General features: G+C 36.2%; 1 long non-coding RNA gene across 1 annotated transcript in view; it reads left to right on the forward strand.

The window, feature by feature from the left end:
* The first annotated feature begins 287 nt into the window (after positions 1 to 287).
* Positions 288 to 18,958, forward strand: part of LOC111439862 — a 23,081-nt gene continuing 4,410 nt past the window's right edge. Inside the window, exons 1-3 of the long non-coding RNA XR_002709873.1 lie at positions 288 to 356; positions 15,078 to 15,080; positions 15,511 to 15,518. This is a non-coding gene — a long non-coding RNA (uncharacterized LOC111439862). The remainder of the gene's footprint in view (positions 357 to 15,077; positions 15,081 to 15,510; positions 15,519 to 18,958) is intronic.

Below are 18,958 nucleotides of genomic sequence, written 5' to 3' on the forward strand. Positions count from 1 at the left end.
TATTTTAAAAAATACGAAGTAAAAAACATCACGGTTGGGGTTAGGTAAAACAAACACATACATACATGATGGGGCCTATACTTTAAAAACAATATAGCATGGCCTTGAACTCTTTCCAATCCAGGTAGGGTTGGATGTGTGATATTTCACCCACACACAACCCACGAACACACACATGGACCGATAAGGCAGGCTCATATACGTACCTCCTCGACCTGACTCGTCGAGCTAAATGTACTAATGCATCGTCAGATGCTATGGGGGAAAGGTCTGTATAGATATCATGGCAAAATAAAAACCCTTAATCTTCCATGAGTCATTCCAAGAGTTGTAACTATATTTTATGATCATAATTAGTCTTTATGTATACATTATGGTTATAATTAACTACCATGTAAATAAGCCTTAAAATACATTAAATAAACATCATAACTCACCATTATGATCCACCAAAATTATAACAATGAAACTTGATTCTTCTTCAATGTGACGTGAATTGACACATCTTTTTGTTAGGATCGCACAACAACGCACACACCCGATCTAGATGAACACCAAAGAATAGGATAGAGAAAATGTAAGGAAAACTCTGGCTAAAGGATTTATATTGATGAATACAAGTATGTACGTAAGAGAGAATATAGAGAATATAGAAAGTACATTTTCAAAGCTGTGACTGAGGGGATATATATATGGTTTAGCTTACTGTATAGCTTTACCAGATATAACCATCTACTATATATAACTATCTACCATATATAGCTTTACCGGATATAGCTTTTTAGTATACACAACTATTTAATATTTATAACAATTTACTTTATATGTCATTTACCAAATATAGTTTTACTATGTATAACCGTTGACTCAGATATAAATAAGCTAACAATTTTCACACTTGGAGACTAATCCGAGTCAACCAATAATTTCATTCTCAAACGATCATGAATATCTTTACTGCACCATATCAATTGAGGTTTTGCACAACCTCAATATTCCAACATCAACACATTTTGTCAACATGTTTGCTGGATTCTTTGCACCCTCTATCTTCTCAAAACACATCATTATCTTCCACTAACCTGCAAGTGAAATGGTATCGCCTTCTGTGTTTTATCTTTAAATGTTAGACCGGGTTCCTCGCCAACTGTACGACACTCTGACTATCNCTTCAGTTTCTCAGATCCTCGGGAACTGCTGATTGCGGCAACAACAGTATCCCACGACTTGGGTAAAGATGACATCAAAATCAATGCTTTAATTTCATTTTCGAAATTAATTTCCACCGAACTTAGTTGACTTACGATCATATTGAATTCATTTATATGATCCATAACAGATCGACCTTCAGACATCTATAGATTGAACAATCTCCGCATCAAATACACCTTGTTCANGGCCTCCTCAAAGGGTTGTGGTTCCCTTTCATCAGCAACAGATAGTGTAATGAAGGTACATACATATTTGGTACTTTGATAGTACTAGATGATCTTCTCAACACCGATTCAGGTGCCACTTGCTCTACTGCTGATTCCTCCACAACAACCTTAGGAGTTTGTTGTGTATCTGCTACAAGATCACTAGGTGGTTTTCTCCACAACTCAACCTCAACTCCCACTTGCTTTGTTGTCTTGGAACCTTGCTCCACATCTGGTTCCTCAGCAGTAGTCTCAGGAGTTTCTTGAGTATCTGCTACAACATCACTAAGTGAGTTTCCCTACAACTCAAGCTCAACTCCCACTTGCTTCGTGGTCTTGGAACCTTGCTCCACATCTGGTTCCTCAGCAGTAGACTCAGGAGTTTCATGAGTATCTGCTACAACATCACTAAGTGAGTTTTCCTGCAACTCAAGCTCAACTCCCACTTGCTTCGTTGTCTTCGAACCTTGCTCCACATCTGGTTCCATTTCCAATCGCACTTTCTTCAATTCTCTATCAGTCTTTGTGAAGCTAACTCGTTTCTGCTTGCTCATAACGTAGTTCTCACAATGACCTAGATCAACAGACTTTAGATCTTTTAAAACTCCTTCCGCAGCCAGCATCTTCATTCCTTTCACGCTCATATGTCCAAGTTATTGTGCCATAGACTTGAATTTGAAGCACTCTCAGCAATAGCAACTATGTTCATACACCCTGCAGTGGTGTATAAGATTCTAGATTTTGAGCCACGTGCTACCACCGTAGCACCCTTCATAATCTTCTACGAACTCTTCCCTAACTTTGCTGCATAACCTATGCTGTCTAACTGACCAATAGAGATCAGATTCTTCTTGAGACCAGGAATATATCTGACATCCTTTAATGTCCACTGATTTCCTGTCGGAGTTTTTATGCAGACATCTCCTTTTCCTTTAATCTCCAAATCTTTGTTGTCCGCAAGATACACCTTCTCGAAATTTTTAGACTTGAAATTTGAAACAACTCTTTATTTGGAGACGAATGAAAAGATGCACCTGAATCCAAAATCCAGTATTCAATCGAACTATCCACGCAAAGGATTAGAGCATCCCCAACGTCGTCTGCTAAATTTATAGAATCATCATCATCTCCGGATTTGTGATTCTGCTTCCTCTTTGGTCTTGTACAATCTGTCCGAAAGTGACCTTTTTCTCCACAATTCCAACACGTTATGTTTGGTCTATTTGAATATTTTTTTCGGTTCTCTGATTTTGATCGCCCTTTGTTTCGGCCCTTCAGTTTACTTCTTCCCCGTTGGTCAACACTGAGAGCACTACCAAATGAATTTTCAATTTCTCGTTTGCGAATACTTTCGCTGAGAACTACATCTCGAATTTCATCAAACTTCAGTTTCTCAGATCCTCGGGAACTGCTGATTGCGGCAACAACAGTATCCCACGACTTGGGTAAAGATGACATCAAAATCAATGCTTTAATTTCATTTTCGAAATTAATTTCCACCGAACTTAGTTGACTTACGATCATATTGAATTCATTTATATGATCCATAACAGATCGACCTTCAGACATCTATAGATTGAACAATCTCCGCATCAAATACACCTTGTTCATAGCCAATGGTTTTTTATACATATTCGACAGCGCGTTCATCAGATCTGATGTTGTCTTCTACTTGATGATGTTAAACGCCACATTCTGGATAGCGTCAACCGGATCAGCCCTAAGGCTTGTCGATCCTTGAGCTTCCACTGCTCTGTAGTCATGGTATCTGACATCACCCCCAACAAAGGTTCGTGAAGACCTTTCTGATACAGATAATCTTCAATCTGCATTTTCCAGAAACCGAAATCGGATCCCTCGAACTTCTCAATTCCAATCTTTGAACTTTTCATCTTCACAGATCGTGGTGACTTCCGCATCGCTCTGATACAAGTTGTTAGGATCGCGATACAACGCACACACCTGATCTAGATGAACACCAAAGAACAGGATAAAGAAAATGTAAGGAGAACTCTTGCTAAAGAATTATATTGATGACTACAAGTATGTACAGTAAGAGAGAATATAGAGAATATAGAAAGTACATTTTCAAAGCTGTGTCTGAGGGGATATATATATGGTTTAGCTTACTATGTATAGCTTTACTAGATATAACCATCTACTATATATAACTATCTACCATATATAGCTTTACCGGATTTAGTTTTTTACTATACACAGCTATTTACTATTTATGACAATTTACTTCATATGTCATTTACCAAATATAGTTTTACTATGTATAACCGTTGACTAAACTATAAATAAGCAGCAGGCTCCATAACCTAACACTTTGGATAATTTTGACAATATTTTCTTTACATTTTCCTTGAAGTTTATATTGCATGATTGATGTCTTGGTTCATATCATTATCCCTTGTTTTGTAAACGTTGGTCGCCATTTTTGCACTTGAGCAAGATGGATCTCTTTGCCTTGGATTGGTACAATTGATCCATCGCTAAACATCACATTTCCAATGAGCTTCTCATCAAGCGTCTTGATCTTTGTTCGATCTTCGATCATGTGGTTGTTTGCTCCGTTGTCAAGGTACCACATGTTGGTCTCCACTCGTCTTCTCCTTTTGTGAGAAGTTTTGCCATAACCTTTTCTTCATTGAGCATCAACAAGTTGGGCATCTTCTCGGCCAACATCAGTGCGGGCTTCGATCTTGCATGAGTGTGAGATTTGCCTCCTCATCTCGCTTTTCTTGCGGTACTCTACCGTATAGTGCCCATATTTTCCACAAGAGTAACACTTGATCATTCTCTCGTCCTTCTAAGGGTTGACAATGTTAGGAATTTTTGAGGTATTGTCACAGCCACTCCTCATGTGTGATTAAGAGGTTTTTTTTCCTTCTCTTTGTCTTCATAGCCAAAAAGTCTCTCCTCATGAATCTTAAGACGACCAACGACCTGATGGTGTTACTATAACACGTGCAGAAGCAATTTAGATATTAGGCACTCTAAGTACATCAATTATAGTAAATTAGCTAGCATGTTCAAAAGCATTGAAACTCAGTCAGTTTGAATACTAACCTTGTGTAGTTCAAATTCATTTTTCCTCACGAACCGATTTTGAACCACCACTAGTGTCTTCCTTACTATTCTCTGGCCTTAGAACGGGATTGTGGAATCCGGTGAGTGACTAAACTTGATAGGAATTTAGTATATATAAAGAGAGAATTTTGAGAGATTTTCTCAAAGTTTTTCGAGAAGAATTTCCATGTACCTTGATCACTCTATTTATTGATCATATTTGCATGTTCATGCAAATTTGTGATTACCAAATTTTGACACTCAAAATTTTAATCAAATTTGTGGGGTTTATTTGACAAACATGCATGTTTGGTAAACCAAATTTTGACACTCAAAATTCCACTCAAATTTGTGGGGTTACGTGGCAAACATGCAAATTTGTTAAACCATATATTGACACTCAATATTCCATGGGCTTAAACATGGATTTTTCCAAGTCAATATTTTGACTTTTTTTTATTTTAATTCAACAATTAATTTAAATAATTAATTTCAAATCAAAATAATATTAAATGATTAATTAAACAATTTAATTAATATTTAACATTAAATCAAATGCCAATCCCAATCAATTTGGGCACATATTGATTTTGAATCCCTATTCATAATTAAAATATTTAAATATCTCCAATTCTCTCTTTTTATTTAGTTCATAATTAAAACAAAATGTGGTTAAATATATCGTATATATTTAGCGTATATTCCCTAATTTGAGTTCGAACACTTCGAACTCACTCGTCACGCTGTTCTAAGGTTTAGTCCGATATGATCTAGAAGGGGGACCTAATAGACCTACAGATCATGGGCTCCAATGATCTGAGTTTAACCGACTAAACTCATTAACCTTATTAACCAACATTCGTTAACTACTAGGATACTCCACTATAGCTTAGTAGTTGCACTCCCCTCACTATAGATATATTTTTGTCCATTTGATATAACCATGATTAGTAAGTCGATCCTTCACAGATTGTTCGTAACTAGAGCTGGGTCAATTTACCGTTTTACCCCTAAAGTTACTTCTTGTTCCTTAAGTCTCACTTATCCTCTAATGAACAATTGGTTTGTGGTCCAACCACTAAACTGAATCCCTCTTAGGCCAATGAGAGGGTGGGGCCCCTTGTTCAAGACCTGAAGTCAGTACTTAAGGGAACAACCTCTCTACTGTCCTTAAAAGCGGGTAGGAGTGAATTCCATCTTACACCCTATGTCCCCAGCTATTCACTAGTCTTACCTCTGAAATTGGAGGCATATTGAGTCGGTGAACTCAGGCTACTCTCACCTATGCAAATATAAGGATGATTCCGAATAAATAGGAGTTCATAGTTAGCTCAGGATTAAGATTGAGTTACCTAGGTCATCAAATGAAAAAATCAGTCTCAATAGTAAACAACATTATAAAGTGAGAGTGGTTTTCTTCATGGTCCGATCTTATGCAATACTCATTGTATAGGACACCCCCACTCACATGTCTTCACATGTACAATTTAGTGATCACATTGTTTATATCATATACAAAAGTGGGCCGCATCCATAGTGTCCCCACAATAAGGTACTCAGCCTTATCCCTGTACTATAGATTATTTTGGCTATATACTTGAACTTGATCCACTCTTATGTCTCTACATATAGTTCAAGTAATCATACTATAACCAGAGTGTTCTTAGTTTATTGGATTTAGATTAATGAAGGTAAAATTCAATTTATTCAATAACAATTTTTGCTGAATAAACATCACTAATAACTTTATTAAAAACAGAATATGTTTTTGTTTACAAACTATGAGTTTTAGGACATAAAACCCAACACGACCTCCTCAACTGACATGTTCTTGAGGTTGCCAAACTACTCAATGCAGATAACAATTTGCATGAATCTTTGGGGAACAGCTTGAAGGAACTTCTTGACGACGGAGATCTCCTCCACCANGAGTTCGAACACTTCGAACTCACTCGTCACGCTGTTCTAAGGTTTAGTCCGATATGATCTAGAAGGGAGACCTAATAGACCTACAGATCATGGGCTCCAATGATCTGAGTTTAACCGACTAAACTCATTAACCTTGTTAACCAACATTCGTTAACTACTAGGATACTCCACTATAGCTTAGTAGTTGCACTCCCCTNCGGATGTTGCTGACGATTGTCGTTAACTGAAGGGAATGAACTCTTCATCCACGTAGTGGAAGTATTGGGAACCGTTTTGATTTTTATTACGAATTAAAAGAAAATCAATAAATACGAGATTTAAAACTCTACCTTTGTAGAAACCTTAGTTTGCAAGACTACTCGGAGTATTCCAACAATGTAGAAATTCTTCAACNGATATATTTTTGTCCATTTGATATAACCATGATTAGTAAGTCGATCCTTCACAGATTGTTCGTAACTCGAGCTGGGTCAATTTACCGTTTTACCCCTAAAGTTACTTCTCGAAGATTGAGCTTGTATGAATCCTTATGGGTTGGTTACCATAGCAGTCGTTTTAGTTAGTATGCTATCCATATCTATCCACAATGGATAATTCGGTAATGAGACATTTTTCCTAGATTGGCTGCGTACCTTATATGGTAGATTCTGACAAAGAAATACACATATGGCACTGTCTTAGATTCTGATAGATGATATGAATTAGATTCAATGGCATCCTAAAGGGTATCATTTTGTGTAGAGTACTTTTTTTCCATTCTCATATGAGGCCGGAAAGTTTATTGGCAACTGGTCGGCACGAAGTTCTTTATCATGCTCAAAGATGAGCCGATCGTTCGTTAGGGACGGTTTATAGATCAGCAAATTCCCACAAATGGAATGAGAAGTAGGTCCATGTAAATTGTTCCTTAAGTCTCACTTATCCTCTAATGAACAATTGGTTTGTGGTCCAACCACTAAACTGAATCCCTCTTAGGCCAATGAGAGGGTGGGGCCCCTTGTTCAAGACCTGAAGTCAGTACTTAAGGGAACAACCTCTCTACTGTCCTTAAAAGCGGGTAGGAGTGAATTCCATCTTACACCCTATGTCCCCAGCTATTCACTAGTCTTACCTCTGAAATTGGAGGCATATTGAGTCGGTGAACTCAGGCTACTCTCACCTATGCAAATATAAGGATGATTCCGAATAAATAGGAGTTCATAGTTAGCTCAGGATTAAGATCGAGTTACCTAGGTCATCAAATGAAAAAATCAGTCTCAATAGTAAACAACATTATAAAGTGAGAGTGGTTTTCTTCATGGTCCGATCTTATGCAATACTCATTGTATAGGACACCCCCACTCACATGTCTTCACATGTACAATTTAGTGATCACATTGTTTATATCATATACAAAAGTGGGCCGCATCCATAGTGTCCCCACAATAAGGTACTCAGCCTTATCCCTGTACTATAGATTATTTTGGCTATATACTTGAACTTGATCCACTCTTATGTCTCTACATATAGTTNCCAATGATATAAATTAATTAATTAAACTCTTTAATTAATCAATTTTCATTCATTAAATATAGGTCACTCCACTGTAGATCTAGAGTTGCACTCTTATGCACTGTAGGACAAGTTATGTCCACTAATAGAACCATTACAAGCAAGTCGATTCTTCACGAGTTGTTCATAATTATAGCTAGGTCAAAAGTCCGTTTTACTCCTATAATTACATCTTTCACCTTAAGTACCACTGGTTCTCTAATGAACAATTTGTTTATGATCCAATCATAAACCAAGTCCCTCTCAAGCCAATGAGAGGTTGGGGCCCCATTATTCAAGTCCCGAAATCAGTAATTAAGAGAACAACTCATCTATTTTCCTTATATGGAAAGGAGTGAATTCCATCTCACGATATTATGTTCTCAACTCCCTATTTGGTCAAGTCCCCAAAATGGTAGGCATGTTGAATCGAATAAAAGAGTCATTCTCACTCATGTAAATCAAAGTACAAGCCCTTAGAGGCAGGATTACATAACTCACTCAGGATGAAGATCGAGTTGCATATGATCATCATGTGAAATATTAATCTTCTCAATTAACGGATTTATAAAGAGTGCTTAAATATTTCATGGTTCAGTCTTATACAAACTCATTGTATAGGATACCCCCATTTACATGCTTCCACGTGAATGATTTGGATCGAATCATTTGTAGCAATTACAAAGTGTGTGTATCAATAGTGTTACCCGGATAAGGCACCCAACCTTATCCATATACTATAGACTCTTTAGGTTTTTACTTGAATATGATCCTCTTGTATGTCAACCACATACTATTCAAGATTACATTAATAACCTTGGATTTTCATACCATGTACAATTAAATTACAAATAAAATAATATAAATTATTGTTAAAAACTAAGGAATAGGCCTTACAAGAAGCAGCAAGTCGTTTGGAGTATGCATAAACCTTAAAATATCATAAGGAGTTCTAGGGGCATTTTGGTCATTTTATCCCTAATTCTTGGTAAGAAGAATGTTAAGTGCCACTGAACGATAGGAGACCAATGTCCTCAAGACACAGAAAGTCAAGAAACATCTAAGACCTCCCACGCTAAAGCATGTTCATGACTCAGACTACGCTGCTTGGAACATATTAAGCCTTGAGCGTATGTATTTAGACTATGCCGCTTGGAACACATGAAGCCTTGGGCATAGGTATTCAGGCTATACTATAGGACAAGCCCTGGGTGCAGGGTTTCAGACTACGCTGCTTGGAACGTATGAAGCTTTGAGCGTAAGTATTTAGACTATGTCGTTTGGAACTAATTAAGCCTAAGACATAGGTATTTAGGCTGTATCACAAGACAAGCCTTGGATGCAAAATTAGACTACATAGCTTAAAACGTAAGAAGCTTTGGATGTAGGTTTATAGACCGTATCACAGCGCAAGCCCTAGATGCTGGTTCAGACTACCTCGCTTTGAATGCATGAAGTTTTGGACGTAGGTTCATACTGTGTTGCTTGAAACGTATGAAGCCTTGGACACAGGTTGTCAGGTTCATGACTAGTACCATAAATCCTAGGGGGAGTGTCTTGGAGAACGAAACAAGAACAAAACAAGTAACTAAGAACAAGACAACGAACAAGGACTAAAACATGGATTAAGATCTAAGTTTTGAAGACAAGAACCCAGAACCATAATACTAAGAGCCTTAGATTAGAACTAAGGTTGAGACCTCAAAATCCAAGGACCAAGGTCCTTAGGATAGATCTAGATAAGAACTCACAAGTCAAGAACATAACTAAAGGGCCTAAGTATTTACAACAAGAACCAAAACAAGAAAAGAAACATGTAAGACCCCTAGCATATTAAGAACACTTTTAAGAGCCTACTGTCTTTGTACTCATTCCATGTTTTCCATGTTTTTCAAGTAAACAAGGAGCTGGTCAAGTTCGGAAGTGAACTCTAGAGTAGGTGCCATATACAAGTCTCACCATCATCCTACACATCCTTTTGTTTTAAATATTTTGTATTTGTTCCTAAGTTTATGTAACGACCCAAAATTTTCTACTTAATTTAAGGTCGCTACTGTATACATACCATAAACATTAAATGTGGAAGACTTCATTTAAATTCCATAAAACATAACCTTTAACTTAAAACACAGCCATGGACTTACGTGTTTCGAAAACATCTTTAAAACGACACAACAAAAGACTCGAAATAAAATAAATAAGCGTTTAAGTTTAAAACATTCTATTCTATCCAAAGTCTAAGAAAATCAATGCCACTATCCTATGCATGTGTCATGATCTTGAGTTGCGATGCCGTCGTCAGCCGTACAGGAATGCCTTGCCTTAACCTGAAAAATGTAGTAGCACATGGCTTGAGTATTTAAAGAAATACTCAGTAAGTGACCCCACTATTGGGGTTAAATGCGACAATCACATGCAATGAAATGATGGGACCTATCTTTCGTTTCGTTTCGTTTCGTCTTCCCTACGATGTAATCCTAACAGGTATTCGTAGACGTGTACCATATACTCTACACGCAGCCCATACGTGCGAGTATGGGCTCACTAGATAGTTCGCACACCGTTGGGCCACTGTCCCTAGCCGGTGGGCATGCTCTGGGGGCCCACCGGGACCCGTTAAAACTAAAACCGTCACGGCAGCGCTATGCAGGGCATAACGATCGTTGTCCTGCCATTTGGATGTACGCGTCCGTACCCTCGTGATGGGATAGGGGTATCCCCCCAAATGCATGATCACACAATATGCATGAGGTCCTACTAGTCCTACAGTCATCATTTAATGAACATAACCCCGTGTCACGTTTTCATGCTTACATGTCATTCTCATTCTCATTTCATTACATATCATACATATTCCTAGCGGGGTTATGTATCATGCAATTTTCCGTATTTCATGTCATACAATTCATTCAGTTACATTCCAATACTCATACAACAAGCCATAAATGTACAAGGGCACACATCGTCACATGCATTCATATCACATCAACTAAGCAGCATAAATAACATACATTCACGTTCACATGATTTCGTACTTAAGCACAATAATCTAGCATACAATGTATCATATCATAACCAAGTCATAACGTAAACACTTCATAGCCATATCGTTCTCTAACTTACCATAGTCTTAACGTTCTTATACCTATCATAGACATATCATTACGTGACATACCTTAGTCATATCGTCACAAGAACGTATCCCAACGCTATCGTTCTATCAATCTATCACAAACCTATCCCTTTCTACCCATAACCTAACTGTATTCTTTCATCAATCTCTCCTATCCATAGCACTCCGGTATGTAACCTAACTCTAACGTTTCATGAACGTATCTTACTCCTATCATTACATTTCGTTTTGTGCATCCTTCTCGTACCCTATCTCAAACATATCCTTGAGCACATCGTACCATAATTATTATCAGACATACCACATATTATAACATAACATAACATATAGGAAGCATATCGATCCACAGACAATTCACACATATCAATATATATGACACGTGCAGAACCACAGGGCACATGTCAACATCAAATATAACCATGCCGATAGTAGGGTCACTTACCTGGTTAGCTTAAGTCGTTGTCACAAATATATCCTTAATGAAAGTTCGATTCCGTCGTTATCCTTGATGAAAGTCCATTGAACTCCAAGTCAACCTATGTGATCCCATGACATCAGTTTCAAATTTGAACTCTATAAAATTATTTCTCTAATTTATGTTGACCCATGTGTTATATTTCATGCGAACGTTAGAGTCTTGAACGATAGAGTCTTTACTTGAATTAGGTGTTGAAATATTTATATATGTTTGTTATAGTATTATTTTCATACAACCCATTTAATCCTCATTAAAATTTCCCAGATATTCTATTTTCTCTAATGGTTAATACCCTTTTAATATTTTCCAGATAATTTTCAATTATATTCACAGTCTTCCCTCTCTGTCTCTTACTGTGTTTTCTTTCTTTTAATTATCTCTCTCTGTTTGAGAATGACTTTTAGTATCATTAAATAAAATAAAAGGAAAACTACTGACCGCATTATCTCTTTTTAGAGAAATATCTCTTCCTACAAAACAAAACTTAATCTGAACCCTTTTTGTGCTTGTTTTTGCAGGAGAGAAGAAATTCTGATTAGTTAAATTTGTTTAATCCTTTCTTTTTATTTTTGTTTGTTACTTTTCCAATTAGGTTGGCAATTACTTCTGGCCAATTTAGTCTCTATTTTGTTTCTACTATTGATCATGACGTATCTTTCTAATTAAATTGCTAAATAAAACTAAATAATTGGATAAAAGGAAAGGAGATCTGAAATATAACTTACCGAGAAATCTCAAATCTCTCTCCCCTCTCCCATGTAAATCTTGATCATCTCTGTCAACCCATCTCCTATAAATTTGATGTGAGGCATGTCTGTTTTCTCAAATCTGAGTTTTTTCATTTCTGTTTCATTTCACAGGATTGTGAGGTGTGTTGAGGAGAGATTATTGGGGAAGTGACTTACCGAAGAAAAAAGAGGGAATAATGGTTATTTATTTATTTACTTTTTTTTATTAATTTATTATTATTATTATTATTTTATACATAATAATAATTTTTATTTGTTTATATATTTATTTTTGGGCTGTTACAGTTTATATCTTAACTATTATGTTGTGTATTAATACTTATGTATGAACACTTTTTTGATATAATAATGTATATTATGTTTTTGATAAGGCAACCCTAATCCCCAGCCAAACGATCCAAGCTTTTGTTGAAGCAAGAACCCTTGAATTAAAGTAATTAACACCTTCTTATACGAAATTTGGATCAACCAAGAGATAAGGCTAGAATTAGATTACCTCTTATGATTGTAGATCTAGAAGCAAGATTTGGAAACCTTGTTCTAAATTGAGTCACTCCACAATCGAACTTGATCAAGGCTTGATTGAATGGCTTAGGTGCAATTCTACCACAAGAATTGCTTGAAACTTAGAAATGACAAATATGATGCTCGGATTTCTAAGGGAAATGTTTTAATTTGAAATTTGAATTACATTTATCCACCAATCTGAATTTTACATAACATATTGTGGGTATTTATAGTCTCCCGACAGAAGACGTTTGTGGATGGGATTCAATCCCGATCCCCTTTAATCTCCACAAATGACAAAGTCAATTTTGACCAATTGACCATTGCAAAATGAAAAAAAAAAAAAAACAATAAAATCTTTCAACAAATGTTGATATGTTTGAGTGGCTAAAGAAATAAACTTGAAATCTATTAGGCTTCACTTGTGTAGGTTCAAACACTATTGTTGACATTTTAATGTTTTCCAACTTCAACCGTGCAAATATTCAATTGTCCTTTGTCAATCGTATCAGCTTCTAATTTCCAACTTCAACCGTGCAAAGGTCAATTTGCATTGTTATTAATTATTCTTTCAAGGACTTGATCAGGTCATCCCCTCTTGGATGTAACTTTGTGTTTTCCATTGAGATGAGAATCACCAAAAATGATTTCCATCTGTCCTTTGTTAATCCTTGAAGCAACTTTGAAATTATGGTTTTCAATTATGGTTTTCAATTCTCTCCTTCACCTCCTTGTGCAATCTTTTGAACAAGTCTGCCTTACTTGTGGCTGCGTCACTCACAAACATATTAGAAGGAATAGGAAGCAAATCAAGAGGCCTAAGTGGATTAAATCACTAAACAACTTCAAAAGAAGAACAATAAGTTGTACCATGAATTGCTCTATTATATGCAAACTCTACAAATGGCAAACATTCATCCCAAGACTTAATATTCTTAGAAATAATAGCCCTAAGCAATTCTCCTAATGTTCTATTAACCACCCCAGTTTGTCCATCCGTCTGAGGATGACATGTAGTTGAAAACAACAATTTGGTACCCAATTTACCCCACAATACTTTCCAAAAGTGACTTAGAAATTTAGCATCCCTATCACTAACAATTATTCTAGGGATTCCATGTAATCTTACTACTTCCCTAAAAAAATAAGCCAGCAACATGTTTTGCATCGTCCGTCTTGTTACATGTAATAAAATGAGCCATCTTACTAAATCTGTCTACCACAACAAAAATACTATCTTTACCATTTTTAGTGTGCGGTAAACCAAGAACAAAATCCATAGATATATTAGTCCAAGGTTCATTAGGTACATTCAAAGGAGTGTACAATCCATTTAGTTGTGATCTAGATTTAGCTTCTTTGCATTTAAAGCATTGACTACAAAATTTATAAACATCATGCTTCATTTTCAGCCAAAAGAAGTATTCATGCAACATATTATAAGTTTTATTAATCCCAAAATGTCCCATTAAGCCACCACCATGTGCTTCTTTTACAAGCAAATCTCTGATAAAGCATTTAGGAATACAAAGCTTACTTTTCTTAAATAAGAATTCATGAAACATATAATAATCATCTACGGCTGTTTTTTAAGACAAGATGCATAAATAATTCAAAAGTCGTGGTCATCTCAATATAATTCTTTAATATGCTCAAATCCATAAAGTTTTGCACTGAGAGAAGTAAAAAGATTGTACCTTCTAGATAATGCATCAGCTACCACATTATCCTTACCTTGCTTATATTTGATGACATACGGAAATATTTCAATAAACTCCACCCACTTTGCATGCCTACGGTTCAGTTTGCTTTGACCCTTAAGATACTTCAAGCTTTCATGATCAGAGTGGATCACAAATTCTCTAGGCCATAAGTATTGTTGCCACACCGTGATTTTGTAGATGGCTCTACAGTCCACGCACATGCGCCACGTTCCTTCTTTCTTTGGCACCAATAAGACTGGTACAGAACATGGACTCAAACTCTTTCGTATATAGCCCTTCTCCATAAGCTCCTCTACTTGCCTTCGAGTTTCTTTAGTCTCAGTTGGGTTGGCTCTATAAGCTGGCCTATTAGGAATTACTACCCCTGGAATGAAGTCTATTTTATGTTCAATACCAATAATAGGAGGTAGTCCTTTAGGGACTTCATCTTGGAATACGTCATCAAATTCCTGTAAAAGAGATTGAAACTTACTAGGCAAAGACAAATTATTATCGTTAGAGACCAAACATCCTTCCTTGTACACAAGTACAAAGATGGTTTTTTGTGAGAACATTGCCCTTCTAACCTCTCCAACTCTAGCCAAACAACTCACATTCTTTCCTTTTTTTTTTCCAATTTCATTCTTTTTTTCACTATGGTTTTCTCATTGACTTTTCTCTATTTTTTCACTCAACTCTTTTTCCTCAAACTCTTTCTTTTTTTTTTTTTTTCCAACTTTAATGATCAGCAAATACATTTGCAGAACTCAAAGGTACAAGAGTGGTTTTTCTACCATCTTTTACAAAAGAATATCGATTCAAATAGCCATCATACATAACCCTCTTGTCAAATTGCCATGGTCAGCCAAGCAATATGTCTCCAGCATGCATTGGTAAAACATCATAAAGAACTTTATCTTTATATTTTCCTAAATTTAAAGATATTAAAGCTTGAGAAGTTACCTTCATTGTTCCACTGTCATTGAAGCTTGTAAGGTTTAGGATGGTGTTGGGTTGGAATTAGCAACCTTTTGATCAGCATTGTACTTACGACATTGGTGCGGCTTCCACTATCAATTACAAGACTACAAGGAGTCCTCTTGACTAAACACCTTGTGTGAAATAGGTTGTCTCTTTGATCATCAACATCATTCTCTGTAACTTGAGTTTTAAGAAGCCTTCTGGTAACAAGTACCAAATGACTCCCATCTTCTAGTTTCTCCTCATTCTCCTGGATTTCCTCTTCAACTAGCTCATCATGGTCACTTTCCTCACTATCTGTGACAACTTGTCCATTCTTGATGATCATGACTCTCTTGTTAGGACAATCACGACTAAGATGAGCAATTCCTTGACATTTCCAACATTTGATGTCTCTATTTCTTTCTCGAATCTCCTTATATTCCTCCGCTTTCTCTATACCCTTGGAGGTCTTAGCTTTGTTCTTTTTGTCAAGATCATACTTGCCTCCAACTTCGAAATCTATCTTTTCAATATTTGCATTCTTTTTCAAGTGTTTGAAAGTAGTAGACTTTGAAATACCATACCTCTTGGAGTTCTCCTCCTCCCAAGCTAGTTGCCCTCCGATTTTGACAGCAAGGTGTAACAATTCTTGCATATCAAAGTACGCTCGCCTATCCACTTGATGAGCAAGTTGTCGGTTTAACCCACCAAGAAATCTAGCCATTGTATCTTCCTCATCTTCATCAATACATGCTCTATTCATAAGGGTCTCCATTTCTTTGTAATATTCTTCAACACTTTTGGATCCCTGTTGTAAAGTATAGAGTTTTTGCTTGAGTACTCGAGAATAATGCTTAGGAATGTACCTTTATCTCATTAATGTCTTCAATTTCTCCCACGTTTCAATTGGTTCTTCATAATTTCTCCTCCACTCTGATTTCAAAGATGTCCACCATATAATGGCGTAATCACAAAATTCAGCCACAGCAAGCTTCAACTTTCTTTCTTCACTGAAATTGTTGCAATCGAAGACATGCTCAATTTTGCTCTCATATTGCAAATACTTCTCTAGATCAGATCTCCCATAGAAAGTTGGAATTTTTAGCTTTACTCGCCCGACTCCTTTTTCTTTTTCTCTCTCATACTGATACTCCCTCTCAATTCTTTTTGGTGCTAAAATTTCTCTACCCCTTCTTCTGACTCTTCCTCTCCCTCGACCGACATCTCTCCCTCCCTTAGGACTATATCCCGCTAAAAGGGTGACATTGTCATCTTCTTCATTTTCAACTCCTTCATTCAAGAGTACTTCCCTCCATTGATCATTACCTAAGGCTATTTCAATTCGCTCCATCTGATCTTTCAATGTACTAATAACTTGATTCAAACGAGTAATTGTTCCGACCTGTGCTTCTCTCCACCTAGCTTCATTGATCTCCCCTCCATTTCGTCCATCATGGTTCATGATTGTACAAACAGTAGTGGAATATGTTTAGGACCTCACACACTCAACTCACTGATTTTACACTCAGGGACACTCCTGTTTATACAGGTAGGCTATTTGGGAAAGTGACTAAATTATGATCAAGGTAGGCTAATATATAGGTAAAGCAATTCTAATAGTAGCAAGCTATTCAAGACAATCAAGATAAGTTAATTATGAAATAACAACAAAATAAAAACAAGACGTGAACAAAAAAAATAAGGGACACGAAGATCTTTTTGGATATAATTGCACACTGAAAAAGAATTCCAAAAAGAAAGGACATGAAGATTTTAAGAACGATCTAACTCTCCTTTTTACTGAATTCGGAAAATTTAGAAGTTATCTTCAAGGGTAGATTATGAGAAAAAAATATATATATCAAACACAACGGTTCTAGATTTAGATGGATGAAGAAAAAGATGTGAATCGAAGTTTATTTGATCTTCAAATAAACATGCAAATGATCTAAAAAAAATGATACATATCATTTATAATCACAATCGTAAGAACAAATATGATAAGATTTTTTTTTTTCAAGATCTCAACGTGATCTTTAGAAAGAAAATGAGAACAAAGTGAAAAGTTGATGAATAATGGCGAAAATGACAGCAAGAAAAAAAATGGACAAATTTAAAGAAAAGATAAACAAGAGCAGAAATGAAAGATAAAATCAATTCTAGAGTCGGCCACAAAGATGTAAACCTACGCTCTGATACCAAATTGATAAGGCAACCCTAATCCTCAGCCAAACGATCCAAGCTTTTGTTGAAGCAAGAACCCTTGAATTAAAGTAATTAACACCTCCTTATACGAAATTTGGATCAACCAAGAGATAAGGCTAGAATTAGATTACCTCTTATGATCGAAGATCTAGAAGCANAATTTAGCATCCCTATCACTAACAATTATTCTAGGGATTCCATGTAATCTTACTACTTCCCTAAAAAAATAAGCCAGCAACATGTTTTGCATCGTCCGTCTTGTTACATGTAATAAAATGAGCCATCTTACTAAATCTGTCTACCACAACAAAAATACTNTGTGAGAACATTGCCCTTCTAACCTCTCCAACTCTAGCCAAACAACTCACATTCTTTCCTTTTTTTTTTCCAATTTCATTCTTTTTTTCACTATGGTTTTCTCATTGACTTTTCTCTATTTTTTCACTCAACTCTTTTTCCTCAAACTCTTTTTTTTTTTTTTTCCAACTTTAATGATCAGCAAATACATTTGCAGAACTCAAAGGTACAAGAGTGGTTTTTCTACCATCTTTTACAAAAGAATATCGATTCAAATAGCCATCATACATAACCCTCTTGTCAAATTGCCATGGTCAGCCAAGCAATATGTCTCCAGCATGCATTGGTAAAACATCATAAAGAACTTTATCTTTATATTTTCCTAAATTTAAAGATATTAAAGCTTGAGAAGTTACCTTCATTGTTCCACTGTCATTGAAGCTTGTAAGGTTTAGGATGGTGTTGGGTTGGAATTAGCAACCTTTTGATCAGCATTGTACTTACGACATTGGTGCGGCTTCCACTATCAATTACAAGACTACAAGGAGTCCTCTTGACTAAACACCTTGTGTGAAATAGGTTGTCTCTTTGATCATCAACATCATTCTCTGTAACTTGAGTTTTAAGAAGCCTTCTGGTAACAAGTACCAAATGACTCCCATCTTCTAGTTCCTCCTCATTCTCCTGGATTTCCTCTTCAACTAGCTCATCATGGTCACTTTCCTCACTATCTGTGACAACTTGTCCATTCTTGATGATCATGACTCTCTTGTTAGGACAATCACGACTAAGATGAGCAATTCCTTGACATTTCCAACATTTGATGTCTCTATTTCTTTCTCGAATCTCCTTATATTCCTCCGCTTTCTCTATACCCTTGGAGGTCTTAGCTTTGTTCTTTTTGTCAAGATCATACTTGCCTCCAACTTTGAAATCTATCTTTTCAATATTTGCATTCTTTTTCAAGTGTT

The sequence above is a fragment of the Cucurbita moschata genome, unplaced genomic scaffold (genome assembly GCF_002738365.1).
Source record: "Cucurbita moschata cultivar Rifu unplaced genomic scaffold, Cmos_1.0 Cmo_Scf00112, whole genome shotgun sequence".
Classification (NCBI taxonomy): domain Eukaryota; kingdom Viridiplantae; phylum Streptophyta; class Magnoliopsida; order Cucurbitales; family Cucurbitaceae; genus Cucurbita; species Cucurbita moschata.